We start from the raw sequence: 15662 nt of genomic DNA on the forward strand, positions 1-15662 counted from the left end.
CTAGAAACTACAGTTTCTTTCATGCTTGAACACAACAAGTGTAGTTGAGATTCTTTCTTGATGATTTCCCAGTCTTCAAAACACAATCTGGGAACATGCTGGGCTAGTAGTGAGTGGCAAATAGATCCCAACTCAGGGCTTCAGGAAGGGGCTGAAGGGGCTGATAAAACCATACAGTGGGGCTGGGGATGTGGCTCAAGCGATAGCATGCTCAGCTGGCATGCGTGTGGCCCAGGTTCGATCCTCAGCACCACATACAAACAAAGATGTTGTGTCCACCGAGGACTAAAAAATAAATATTAAAAAGAAATTCTCTCTCTCTCTCTCTCTCTCTCTCTCTCTCTCTCTTTGTCTCTCACTCTCTCTTTAAAAAAAACATTCAGTGATGGGACCGAATACTGGGGTCTCCATTGCTGATTTAAGCTCCACTAGAATAGTCAGAGGGGTTTGAAGCTTTAGCTGCAACAGAGAGGTCCTCTGGCCACCAGTGTCTGAAGAGGATCATGAGGAGTCCCAAGTCATCCTTCCAGTTCCTGCAATTGCTAGTTCTGCCAGCTTCAAACAGCCTCTCTGCCCAATCTCAAGATCAACACACTTACCATTTTTCTTGCTTTCAGAGTTCTGCATGCTTTTCCTAATGGTTTTTTTTTTTTGGCATTTGTTATCATAGAAATCTAGGGCTCCTGATATAAGAGAAAAAGCATAGAAAAATATTCAAACAATGGCAGGCTCCAGGCACAAAGGGAACAGAAAATTGTAGAAGCTCATCCTCTGATTACTGGCTGTGTGTGGATTGGACAGTTCTCACCTAAGAAACTTATTGGACAAGGCTTCAGGCACCGCCTCTCAACTGAGCCTAGTGGGCCTGCTGTTTGGGTAACAGAAAAAAAAATGCATCAAACCCAGAACCAAATAAGATCGGAATGCCAGGTTCTTGGCTGCTGGCAAGAATGGAGCATCATATTTGTTGTTAGAATACTAAGGTCAGTGCTGGGGAAATAGCTAAGTCAGTAGGTTCCTCATCTTACATGCATAATGCCATGGGTTTAAAAACAAATAAACAAACAAAAAGATTAAGATAATGATGTATATCAGATTAATACACCTTCACTACAGAGCTCTATAACCACTTCAATGTTCTATAAAGGCTTCAAGTAACTGGTACTATGAGCATGCTCCACAGCCATGCATGCTCCACAGCCATGAATTAATTAATTATTTTTTAGTTTTGTGAACTGTATTAAGTTTCTCAGGATGGAGTTTTTTTAAGGTATAGTTTACTCAAAATAGTTGGATCTACCTCAAACAAAACTACATTTACATTTATCACTGTATATAAGGTAAAATCCACTTGTGAATATTTGTGTGTGTATTTACACCTATATATAAACAGAAATTATATCACAATTACTTTAAAAATTTTATTTAACTTTTCTGTTTTTTATTCTTATAAGAAAATAGTTTAAGTTTAAACTCATAAACAATTTACTGAGACAGCAATGTCTCCATGCTTCTCAACCAAATAGTGACTCAAAATATAATTTCAAAGTTTCTAGTATTCAATTAAAAATGGAAAAAAGTCAGATATGGTGATGCAAACTTGAAATCCCAGTGGCTAAAGACTGAATTAATAGGATCACAAGATTAAATCCAGCCTCAGAAAAGGCAAGGTGCTAAGCAAACTATCTCTAAATTAAACAACAACAACAACAACAACAACAGCTTAAATAAATTATAACAACTTAAAGTACTATATCCGGAATATTATTATGGCTTGACAATATGAATTTACTAATGAATATATGTATTTTTGAAATTAATTTTAAAATTTCTTCTCTACTTGAAATCTTAGGCACATCTCTGTTCACCATATCTAAAGTCCATGATTGAGAGCTATGAATTTCTTGACCTCAACAAGGTGAAATGCCTGAACCACTCATTTTATGTCCTAAGTGATGAAGTACACTTTCAGGAAAATTTTCTCATCAGGGCAAAACAACAGGGAAGACAGTGCTCTTTGGGAGAGCAAACATCTCTAACACAGAAGTGTTCAAATATGGACACTGTTTCTCAACTAGATTCTGGGCACAGACCCATTCCCATTTCAGATATCACACTGTAAACAAAAAGAATTTGTGTCTCAGAAGGTGAAGGGTGTCAGATCGTCAGATCTGTCAGTAGCTTAGATTTTAGATATGAACACATTAAAAGAGAATTTATTGCAAAATTTTGCCTTGTGCCTGTGATGTCTGTTTTTTTCTTTGGTATGGTGTACCATGAGAATATCAGCACAAATCAAAGGCATATATGTCTACACATTTTTTCTATACATCAATGAATCCCATCAAGTGAATAAATATTAAATTTAAAGGAAGAAAACAAAATAAATCACTACCTTTAAGATGACTTCTGTTTTCCATGTGACTTCAGTAAAACAGGTGATTGAGTTATGGCATCCAGGCTATAGTGAGTGGATTAGTTATCTGTCACTATATAACAACTCACTCTAAATCTTATTAGTTCATGTTTCAGCTGGTCATCAATTTATGCTAGGTTCATCTGTGATCTGTGCTGCATGTGATAAGCTGATGGTAGATAAGTTTACTGAGCTTTAGAGGGTAATCTGGCTGCCAACAAAAGCACCCTAATATACTGCTCCCTAGGACAACTATGAGGTCATAATCAAATAAATTAATTTGGGCTTGTTCTCATGGAGAAGACAGTGTTCTAAAAGCAAAAGTAAAAGGCTTCAAAATGTTTCCCATCTAAGTACCTGACTAATATTCTTTCATAACCAAATTATCACATAATCTATAAAAAATAAGAAGAGATCAGATCCAAAGTTTGGGAAACACATTCAACATTTGGCTAGAGTGGGAGTAAAAGCACATTGTCTACTTTCTGAATAAACATAAGACCAAAGAATTGCTGACATGATGGCACTCAGTATCATTTTTCTTTAGATAATAAATAAAATTAACATAGATACTCAGTGTAAAAGAACATTTGCAAAGTCTCACAACTACTTTTTTAAAAAATTTAAGCAGGGATTAGACCAAGGGAAACTTAAGCACAAAGTTAAACCTCTAGCCCCATTTTTTTTACTTTATTTTATACTTCCAATTGAATTCAGGGGTACTTGACCACTGAGCCACATCCTCAGCTGTATTATGTATTTTATTTAGAGAAAGGGTCTACCTGAGTTGCTTAAGGCTTCAATTTTGCTGAGGCTGGCTTTGAACTCATGAGGCTCCTGCCTCAGCCTCTCAAGTTGCTGAGATTAAAGTAATGTGTCACCATATTCAGCACAGCCCTGTTTTATTTTGACACAGGGTCTTACTAAGTTTCTCACTGAGTAGCTGAGGTTGGCTCTGAACTTAAAATATTTCCGTCTCACCCTTCTGAATCACTGAAACTAGACACATGTCACCATATTTGTCCTATTTAGGTTTGTGAATAAGCAAAATTGGGATGGCTAACAGAAAGTACTGTAACAATCACCCCTTTCTTCCTAAGGTTTAAACACTGGATTACTTTCAATGTATAATGAGGTAATATTATCCATTTTAGTCAGTAATCTGTTTATTCCATTTTATCAAGACAATTTGTAATGGCCTAAAGTTTGATTTATTTTGAAAATGTTATTCATTGTGTTAGAACATCTGTACTTTTCTGTGGGCTATGTTAGAATACTTGGTTCACTGCCTATGAAAAATTATGATGGGTTTATAACTAAAGAGGAGTCTATATAATAAATAAAATCTAAATAATTATTTTGTTTCATATTTTCCTAGATTACAAAACTAGGAATTCAACTCATGGGTCCTCTATCACTGACTTACATTCCCAGCCATTTTTCTTTTCTGTTTTGTGACAGGTTCTTTCTCAGTTGCAAAGGCTGATCTGAAACTTGTGCTCCTCCTGCCTCAGCAAACTGAGTCACTGAGATTGAAATATATGAAAGTGTACCTGGCTGTTTTGTAACATTCTTAAAAGATGGGATTACAGCATTAGGTAATGGGGAATGCCTACAATCCTAGTGACTCTGGAGAATGAGGTGCTTTTTTTGTTGTTTTACCTTTTTCTTTATCCATGGTGACTAAATTACATATAACCTTGACAGAGAACACACTTCAAGACTTAAACCATACAATTCAGTGTCTATCTCAAGAGAATGAAGAAAAGTATCAGATACATAAAGTTGTCTTGTGTTGAGAGCCACAGCCAAGTTGGAATGGCACCTGGCATTTTGCCAGAAGGAATTGTTGAGAGGTGACACCAGCAAGCCATTAAGATGATGATAATTAAGTTAAGCTGTGTATAATTGCTGTGACTGGATGATGCTGGATTGAAACAGGCTGTGTATTCAGTTGTATATAGACCCCTGTTGTCCAGCAATAGGGCGGCTCCTGCTGCCTCCGGGCGCCTACTACTTTTGAGTTCTCGCAGAGTTCCCATTGAGTTCTCATGGAGTTCCCGTGGAGTTCTCACAGAGCTCAAAAATAAAAGAGTTCCAGTTTGAACCTACAAGTGCCTCGTGGTGGCTCAGTTATTTTGTGCCTATCCAGACTGTTGCATTTGGTGGCCCATTTGGGGAATGCTTAAATCTTGAGGGTAACTGAAACTGCTTTCCCCTGAGGACAGGGTGAGAGAATGTGTGACCATTTCAAAAAACAATGTGTTCTTGTTTTGTTTTGTTTTTTGTTTCAAGCTGCCTGTCCCTAAAACTTTCTGAGGCAAACTGGGGAAAGTGGTTGGCTAAAGGTTTGAAGTTGTTTGCCCCTGAGGAAGAGATAGAGATAGACCACAAACGCACATGTCAAGAAAATAGAAAAACTGATACAACGATTTTTTTGTTCCTTTTTTGTTTCGTTTTGCTTCGGTTTTGTTTTGCATTATCTTGTTGGGTTGGGTATTTTTAATAATAGAAATATGGAATTAAAAATTAGTCAAAACCAAACCAAAAGGGAGTTAAGGAAGTTGCTAGAGGAAGGAGGCATCTCAGTAAAATCAAGAACAGTTAGGGCATATGTTAAGACGATACAAAGGTGTAGCCCATGGTTCATTAAAGTGGGGTTATTAAATATATCACAATGAAACCATCATGGTGAAGATTTAAAAAGGATAGAAAAGGAAAGCCCAGGCATATTTAATCGTGAATTCAGTTCAAGTTTCTTGATTATTATTGCCCTGCCTGGTGCAGTGATACAACCCTGTAATCCCAATAAGCTGTGAGAGTTGGGTGGGTGGATTAGAAGTTTGAAAAATATTTCAGCAATTTAATAAAAAAAGTCTCAAAAGTAAAAAGAAACAAATAGAAAGAACTGGGGATACAGTTCAGGCATAATAATCCCCCAGTCTAATTACCAGTAACACACACACACACAAACACACACACACACACACACACACACACACACACACACACACTACTTGTGGGGTTTTGAAAATGTTCTTTGACACTGGACAGCTGTTTTGACCTAATCTACAAAAGATACTGAGTTCCAAATTTTTGCAGTTCTTTAGCCTTATCTGTATAACAGAAAGCTTAGCAATTTGCTTTTTTTCTTACTCTAGCCAAAATGCAGAATGTGTTTCCCAAATTCTGGATCTGGGTTCTTCTTATTTTTTATGACTTCTGTTAAGCTGTGGCTATGAAAAAGCATTAGCCAGGTACCTAGTCAGAGTACATTTTGAAAGCTTTTGTTTTTGCTTTCAGAACACTGTCACCTCCAATGAAAATGAGCCCACATTAATTTAGTTGAATATCAGATATCCTCGAGGAGGAGAATCAGGGTGATATTTTTTGGCAGTCAGATGGCCCTCTGAAGTTCAGTAATCTTATCAATCATCAGCTAAACACATGTAGCAAAAGAATTCCAGATTATTGAAATCCAAATATGAGCCAGCAAATTTTCAAGTGACTTTATATGGTGATAAATAACAGCAAACCCACTGTAGGCAAGATGTCAAGATTCAACTACATGTGGTACAGAAATTATCTGGAAAATAGCAAATATAGGTAGTGATTTCACTTCTCTAGTTTAATGTTGGATTTTTCTTTATGTAGTATTGAATTATTTAGAAATATGTGTAGACATCTAGGCTTTTGATTTGTGCTAATATTCTCTCAGTACCCCAACCAAAGAAGGAAACAGACATCATAACTCTGCCATTAGGCTAAGGGCAAAATTGCAAAATAAATTTTTATTAGAAAGAGGAATAGATCTGTGCCCAGCCTCTTTTGAGAAATAGTATTCGCATTTGTACACTTCTGCATTGGAGATGCCTACTCTCCCAAAGTACACTGTCTCCCCTGTTGTTAGGTCCTAATAAAAATATGGCCTAGGTAGTGTATTCCAATACCTAGGACATAAAATGACTGGTTGTGGCATTTCACCTTACTGGGTTCAAGGAATTCATAGCTCTCAAACATGGAATGTGGATGTGGTGAACTGAGATGTACCTGGGACTTCAATAAAGAAGGAATTTTAAAATAAATTTCCAAAAATACATATATTCATTAGTAAATTTATATTGTCAAGTCATAATAATATGCTGGATATATTGGCTTAAGTTATTAAAATCGATTTCAGGTTATTTTTGTTTCATTAACATGAACACTAGAAATTTTAAAATTACACTTGTGCCTCACAAATATTTTTATGAACTTTGCTGACTCAGGGGATGGCTTAAAAATTAAAATCCCAAACAGACTTCCACTTAAGACCAGAGAGCAGAAATTTAAATGAAATCTGAAAGTATTTTTTATCATGTCATTTTTTTGGGAGGAAGCATATCATAAATCAAACTCAGGGCACTCGACCACTGAGCAACATCCCCATCCTTATTTTATATTTTATTTAGAGACAGGGTGTCACTGAGTTGCTTAGTGCCTTCTGCAGAGAGTGGCTATGAAAGCAGTACTAAGAGGATAATTTGTTGCATAGAGTTCATTCCTTAAAAGAAAAAGTCAACAAGTAAATGACCTCACACTACATCTCAAAGCCCTAGAAAAAGAACAAACCAGCAGCAAAATCAGTAGAAGGCAATAAATAACAAAAGTTAGAGGTGAAATCAATGAAATTGAAACAAAAGAAACAACTTAAAAAAATTGACAAAACAAAAAGTTGGTTCTTTGAAAAAATAAATAAAATTGACAGACCGTTAGCCATGCTAAGGAAGAGAAGGAGAGAGAGAATGCAAATTACCAACATACGTGATGAGAAAGGTAATATCACCAAAAGACACTATAAAATACAGAAGATAAGTAGAACTTATTTTGAAAGCTCATACTCCAATAAAACAAAAGACATTGAAAGCATCAACAAATTTCTTAAGTCATATGATTTGCCCATATTGTGTCAGGAGGATATACACAATTTAAACAGACAAATACCAAGTAAGGAAATAGAAGAAGCCATCAAAAGCTTACAAAACAAGAAAAGCCAAGGACTGGATGGATACACAGCTGAGTACTAAAAGACCTTTAAGAAGAACTAATACTAATACTCTTCAATTTATTTGAAAAAACGTACAAAAAGAGGTGGTAATTCCAAACTCATTCTATGAGGCCAATATCACCCTGATCCCACAACCAGGCAAAGACACATCAAAAAAAAAAAAAAAAAAAAAACTTCAGACCAATAAATCTAATGAATATAGATGCAAAAATAAAATTCAGTCAAATCAAATACAAACATATCAAAAATATTGTGCACCATGATCAAGTAGGATTCTTCCCACTTGATGCATGGTTGGTTCAACATACAAAAATCAAAAAATTTAATTAATCACATGAATAGACTTAAAGATAAGAATCATATCATCAGCTCAATAGACACAGAAAAAACATTTAACAAAATACAATACACATTTATGTTCAAAACACTAGAAATACCAGGAATAACAGGAACATATCTCAACATCATAAAGGCTATCTAGGGTAAACCTCAGGACAACATCATTCTTAATGGAGAGAAATTGAAGACATTTCCTCTAAAAACTAGAACAAGAAAGAGATACCTTCTTTCACCACTTCTATTCAAAATAATTTTTGAAACACTGACCAGAGCAATTAGAGAGATGAAAGAAATCAAAGGGGAATGTATAGAAAAAGAAAAACTTAAATTAGCACTATTTGCTGATTATGTGATTCTATACCTAGAAGATCAAAAAACAACTCCACCAGAAAACTTCTAGAACTAGTAAATGAATTCATCAAAGTAGCAGAATATAAACACACATAAATAAAGGGCATTTCTGTATATCAGTGACAAAACCTCTGAGAAGGAAATGAAAAAAAAAAAACTACCCCAAACCAACAACCTAAAAAAAGATACTTGGGAATCAACTTAACAAAAGAGGTGAAAGATTTATACGATGAAATCTACAGAACCCTAAAGAGAGAAATCAAAGAAGACCTTAGAAAATGGAAAGATCTACTTGCTCCTGGATAGGCAGACTTAATATTATCAAAGTGACCATACTTTCAATAGCACTATACAGATTTAATGCAATTCCAATCAAAATCGCAATGGCATTTCTCATAGAAATAGAAAAAGGAATCATGAAGTTTATCTGGAAAACCTAAGGGATCCAGAATAGCTACAGAAATCCTTAGCAGAAAGAGTAAAGCAGGTGGCATCCCTATTGCAGATGTTTAACTATACAACAGAGCAATAGTAACAAAAACAGTATGGTATTGGCACAAAAACAGACTGGTAGACCAATGGTACAGAATAGAGGACACAGAGAATGATGCACAAAATTGCAATTATCTTGTATAAGATGAAGGTGTCAAAAACATGCACTGGAGGAAAAGATAGCATCTTCAACAAGTGGTCCTGGGAAAACTGAAAATCCATACGCAACACAATGAAATTAAACTAATATCTCTCACCATGCACAAAGCTTAACTCAAAATGAATCATGGACCTATGAATTACACCAGAGACTCTGTGTCTAATAGAACAAAAAGTAGGCCCTAATACTCATCATGTGGGATTAGACACCAATTTTCTTGATAAGACTCTATAGCATAAGAATTAAAACCAAGAATCAATAGCATGCCACAGGAAGAATCACCAATGTCAATATAGGTGCTTTTAAAAAGCAAATGAAATTGAAAGAGCACTAGAATATTTGACAACTAAAAATCATTTCAATTATATACTATATAAAATGGCACATGTATATATACACAATGATGTTTCACTTGATGAGAATAACTTCTGGAAAGTATATTTTATATAAAGGTGATTCAGCCATTTTTCAAACAACTGAGTGTAATGACAAAATCCTAATGACCCTCGTCATCACACTCACACTACTATACATCCAGACTACAATACTATTACAAACTACTGCACACTGAGGCTATTTGCTATAGGCAAATAAAGTCTACCACTGAAAAAACACCATGATGACTCTAACAACAGATGCTGTGATTTTTGACAGTTTCGCCCTCAAAATACACAGACTGTTAAACACCCAACAAAATTCTTAATGAGTCCCTTGCTATTTAGATGATGATAAATCATAGAGATGGCAATGCAGGGAAAAAAGATAGCATTCTATCCAAAGGAAGATGTTAGGATGAAGGGACATCTGTGTGATATTTAAAATGCAATGGTATCCTTTACTCATCACACAACACCTTATTTTCACATACTAAATCCTTAATATAAAAATTATTAATAAATAATATTAAATATAAAGTAAAATATAAAGCATTAAAAAAATAGTTCCAAGGCACCCTCAGAAATGATTAGCCCCTAAGCTATTCAGTGAGACCCTCTCTCTAAATAAAATACAAAAAAAATAGCTGGTAATGTGGCTCAGTGACTAAACACCCCTGGATTTAATCCCTGACCCCTTCCATAATGGTATTGTACCCATCATTTATATCACATAACAATTCATTTTCATATAGTAAATAATGAGTGTATAAATTATGAATAAGTAATACTGAAATAACAAAGAAAACATAAAGCATTCAAAATTTCACGTAAGAAAGAGAGAAAGGGATTAGGTGCATGTGGTTGTGCACACCTGAATATTCAGTACTCTAGAGGCTGAGGAAAAGAATCTTAATTGGGAGGGTGATTCCAGCAAATGAGCAAAACCTTTTCTCAAAAAATTTTAAAAAGGATTAAAAAATGGTGAGGATATAGCTCAGTAACAAGACATACTGGTTTCAGTCCCCAGTATCAAAAGTGAAAAACAACAACAAAAACAACAAAAATTAGACAGTTATTTCTTTTCAAAGTTACACAAAATATTTTTAAGTTCATAATTTTATAGTATTAAAATTAAAATTTTGTTCATCAAATATCATTAAGGGGTTCAAGGTGAACTGACAGGGTGAGAGAAACTGATTTCACCACATAATTAAACAACCTGTGTGGGGGGGGTGGGGGGGAAGATTGCAAAGGAATTGCAAGAAACACACACAGCCTATTTATATGAAACATCTAAATGTTCAGTGATCATAAAAAATTGAAATTAGGTAAAATAAAATAAAATAAAATCACAGGATATACACCAAATTAAAGACTATTGATGAACTCATGTGGAATGAAATAATCATCATGAAAGAAAGATGGAGTTTGAGTTCTTGCTATCTATACGTGCAAGCTGTTTTTCTACTGAAGATAACTGATACACCCCAATATAAACAGACTAAATTTATAGCGCGCGCGCACACACACACACACACACACACACACACACACACACACAGCAGTATTACTTTAAAGAGTTGAAAGCTAACATCTTGATTAAAGAGTATGTATATTTAGAAAGAGATAAATAATAAACTGTGGAAAATAATGGTTTCTACAAAATGACACATTTTTGTCATACTAAATTAAGTGAAATAGTATAAAACACCATGTAGGGCTTGGGTTGTGGCTCAGTGGCATAGCACTTGCCTTGCACATGTGAAGCACAGGGTTTGATCCACAAAATACCATGTAAGAGTGTGTGTGTATGTTTGTTTGTTTGTGTGTGTGTGTGTGTGTGTGTGTGTGTGTGTGAGATGAATGTTGTATTTCAGACGAAAACATATTTAATAGGAAATATGTAGAATTTGAGAATATAAAATTACATAGAAGCACATAAAACACTGTTAAAAACCCTGTGTGTATATGATAAAACTCATTATTATAAAGATGACCATTTTCCCCAAGTTAATCTATAATAATAGCTCATCAAAATTTTAACGTGCTTTACTTTTAACTGAAGTAGAGACCAAAACGAAAATTTCTAAAATTCTACTGGAAGGTTAGTTATATATAAAATTAGCAATGGACTCTGAAAATAAAAGAAAATGCACCAGCACTCATTACCTGACACTAATACACACACACACACACACACACACACACACACACACACACAATAAACCTATAACACTGCAATATTTAAAAACCAAGGAAGCACAATACAGAAAATTCCATAGATGAATCTGTATAAATGTACAAATCATTGTTAAGTGCAATAAAAGGGTTCATAGAAATGCAAGCATATCAAGAAAAATATTTGAAATGAGTGAATGGTAAAACCCAAAATAAAGATGAATTTTAGAATTGGAGACACAGATCCCTGGCAGGACTTGTGCAAAGATTATGTGTGGTAGTAGTGTTATATCTTGGCACCCCCAAAAAACAGATGTTAAGAGGGATGATTTTCAAAATGTAGCAGAATAGGAGGCTTCTGACTCTCCCTCCATTCATGGATACACAAAATAAATACTTATTTCTGTTTAAAATAATTCTTAAATAAAGTCATAAATAAATTGAGAAACTTGTGTACATTGGACAACTGATAAAATATCTACCATCAGATGAGTAGAAAAAGTTGGTGGACACTTAAACATTGGTTCTGCCTTAAGCAATGTGCCACACAATTGGGACAGAATGCTCAAATCCACTCTGAATAGAGGAAGCCAAATTGGGATCATGAATGTAGCATATTTTATGCCAACTTTCTCATAGTTTGGATTTTAATTTATCTGGTGCATAGAGAGGAAGGAAATAGATATGTAAAAGTATCAAGACATAAGGGGGAAAAATGGTGTTTTCCTGTAGCCATGAAATATCCATGAATTTTATTTCCCAGGACCTTGGCAGAGGAGGAGTAAAATCCCAAGGGCCCCAGTTCATCCCTGGAAGGGATTTACCAGCATACTCTGCAAAATTCTTTTGATTGCAGCATAGCTTCTATCCTGCTAGTACCAAATATATATATTTTATATATATATAAATATAAATATATATATATATATATATATATAAACACAATCCACAAGTAGCAGCCCAAGTGGGAGTTCATTACTGCCTGAGCCCTCTCTCCCAGCTCACCTCAGTGATAACTCCAGACTTAACCAATTATTCCCATTGAATTTTGCTCATAAACTGAGAAAGTTAAAGATTTTAAATTTTCTATCCAATGCACTACATCCTCTAAGTTTTTGGAGCAATGGCAGTTGTGCATGTGAAAATCTCCCTAGATCACAAAAGAAGGACTTCACATTGAAGTGTGAGTATTTTCTTGGGCTACAATTCCCATCATAAGTGAAGACAATGGGTAAAAATAAAGGATTCCTATTTCTAGAAAAGTTTACACCACATTCTTCCAGTGAGTATAAGGCAACCTGAATGCTAACAAACTTGTATCAAGAATTTAGTTCACCATCCAAATTTATGGAATTCTGAAGTCTGAGCACATCTGTTAGAATAACTACTATCAGGGCTGAGGGTTGTGGCTCAGAGGTAGAGCACTTGCCTACAAGGAATGAGGCACTGGGTTCAATTCTCAGCATCACATAAAAACAAAATAAAGGTATTGTGTACAACTACAACTAAAAAATAAATTTTGAAGAAAAACAAGAGTGGTTACTACTGAAAAGATGAAAGATAACTAGTACTCCAATTAGATGGATATGAAATACTTTCACACTGATGTAGAATATAAATTTAATTAAAGCCATTTTTTAAGTACCATGAGACCTTTTAAAAAGCTAACACAGTAAAAATAATTCTGGATGTATTTCCAATGGAACTGGAATCAATATATTAAATAATGGCTACATTGTCATCTTCATTGTCATCTTCATTTTGTCTTCTGTATTCACAGAACCCCCCCAAAAAAAAAATGAAGTGCATTTTTCGATTAAGGATACACCAGGAGATTCAGGAGATCCCTTCTAGCAGCAAGGTACTTAGCTGCTCTCTTAAGAAATTGCACTCCTTAAACTTAGACTGATCTGTAACAGGGTAGAACCCATGTACCAAATCTGGCCTTGAATTCGCACCTTAGATATGAGACCTTTCATGTGCCAGTTGTGGGATCCTTATGTGAGGCTGTTTTGAAACACAGGACCAGAAAAATATCAGAGAGGGTATGAGATCACTATGACATAAAGTCCACAAGGGGGACTCTCAGCCCAAAGATATTCTGAAAAGGTTTTTGGCTTGGGAGAGACAAAGAAAGAACACACATACACACAATTTTGCAAAGCTCAAGTGATTCTCCTCTACTTTTTTCTCACATAAAATGCTCAGAAACAAAACAAATCTTTTGCTATTTATTTTTCTGTGGTATTGGGGATTTAGCACAGGGGCGTGTTAAATCTGAGCTACATCCCTAGCCCTTATTTTAAAATTGTGAGATAGGTCTTCCTAACTTCCCCACAGTCTACATAAATTCTTAAGTTTGACCATGAAAATTGCAATCTTCCTGCCTTATCCACCTGAATCTCTGGGAATACAGGCATGTGCCACTTCACCCAGAGAGAAAACAAATCACTTAGAAAGGTCCATCCAGTTCTTGGTAAAACAATTTAAAAATACTATGCCCATTTGAAATATAGCATGAAAAACAAATAGTTGAAGAGTTGAGAAGGGACACTGTCATTAGGAATGTGAACAGGGAGCTGGAATTTTAAACATTTACTGGCAGATATGTAATGGTTTAGGCTGATACATAGGGTTCCAAATTTGACATTTTACTTCCCTTACATTTTGAATATTTAGGGGGAATCCATGCAGGATGGCACACACCTGTAATCCCAACAACTCTGGAGACTGAGTAACAAGTTTAAGGCCAGACTCAGCATCTGTCTCAAAATAAAATAAAAAGTACCAGGGATGTAGCTCAGTGACATAGGGCCTCTGGATTTAATCCAGAGTACCGCCACCCTCACACAAAAAAAGAAAGAATAGCAAGCTTAAGGGGAGGGAATAACTGAGACTCCTAAAGACTACATCCCGTCTCATACAGGACAACACATGGAGTTTTGATTCTGATAATTCTCCTCACCCCAACAAACAATCTAGGAAAGAGCTGGAATGCTAAAACTTCAGATAGTACTTCAGGTAGAAACTGAAGATACTCTGCAGGAATAGGACAAGGCTCCCAGAGTCCCTATCACTAACACATGCCCAAATTGACTATCCAGTAAAAACTCAGGGCTAACCTGACACAGATGAGGCCCAAGGGCTGCAGACTCTAGAGATTATTCCAAAAATTCCAGTCCACAATTGCCAATTCCCACTATATTCTGGCCAATTTCAAGCAACCCCATCCCCTGCAAGTCTCAGGATGCCAGAGCATAATAACTACTTACTAGTTTTTGAGGGGCCCATTGTTCTCACAGTAAATATTTCAGTACCTTCACAGCAGAGAAAATGAGATTTACTGAACATAAAACAGAGAGCTTAGAGAGGGAACCAATGCTTGCAGGCTCTAGAAACAAAAGCCACACCAGATAGTCAAAGCCTGCCTCTCATCACTGGCCATGTGCTGGATTTTACCTAAGACAACTGAGTAGACAGGTTTATATCCTCACCCTGTCAGGCTGAGCCTAGTGAGTCTTCTGTTTGAGTGACAGGAGATGGCATAAAATGATGAAAAGGAAGAGATCAAAATGACAGGTTCTTGGTTGCAGCTTTTTTTTTTTAATTTTTATTTTATTTGCTGAAAACTAAAATCCAGAGCCTCTGGCTGTAGCTAGTTTAAGGCAAGGTTTCCTTGTAGTAGTAAGTACCAGCCCTCCCAAGAGGACATTTGCATTTATCCTTTCGCATAAGGCCTTTTTTTTTAAATTAATTTTTATTGTAGGTTGTTCAAAACATTACATAGTTCTTGATATATCATATTTCACACTTTGATTCAAGTGGGATATGAGCTCCCATTTTTACCCCATATACAGATTGCAGTGCTTGCTTCTGCAGCACATATACTAAAATTGGAATGATACAGAGAAGATTAGCATGGCCCCTGCGCATAAGGCTTTTTAATCTATGGATTATCTATATCTGTATATTACTTATGAATGGAAATAATAAGACAACAATAAAGTAAAAATTTATTTAACTTTCCTGCCTTCTCCTCTTCTGAAAAAAAATGGATTGAAAATTGACTGGGAAGCAATCTCCTAAGGCAGTGATGGCCAATGATAAGAATATGTGAAACACAAATATAGTCATTTTTTAATATTCACATAAATAAATAGTAGAAACTGACTTTAGTAACATAACCCAGTATATTAATTATGGGAATATTACAATTAGGTGACCAATAAAATATTACAAAAAAGTGTATGTATTGTTTGAACTGTACCCTCAAAACTGATGTCAAGAATCTAAAATATATCA

At 35.3% G+C, this 15662-nt stretch overlaps 1 non-coding gene across 1 annotated transcript; it reads left to right on the top strand.

Annotated features, from left to right (window-relative positions):
* Positions 1–15223: 15223 nt before the first annotated feature.
* On the top strand, positions 15224–15329 carry LOC143641108 (U6 spliceosomal RNA). The gene has a single exon (XR_013155228.1). It is a non-coding gene; the product is annotated as a U6 spliceosomal RNA (small nuclear RNA).
* Positions 15330–15662: the final 333 nt, after the last annotated feature.

This window comes from Callospermophilus lateralis, unplaced genomic scaffold (genome assembly GCF_048772815.1).
Source record: "Callospermophilus lateralis isolate mCalLat2 unplaced genomic scaffold, mCalLat2.hap1 Scaffold_84, whole genome shotgun sequence".
In the NCBI taxonomy this organism is placed as follows: Eukaryota; Metazoa; Chordata; class Mammalia; order Rodentia; family Sciuridae; genus Callospermophilus; species Callospermophilus lateralis.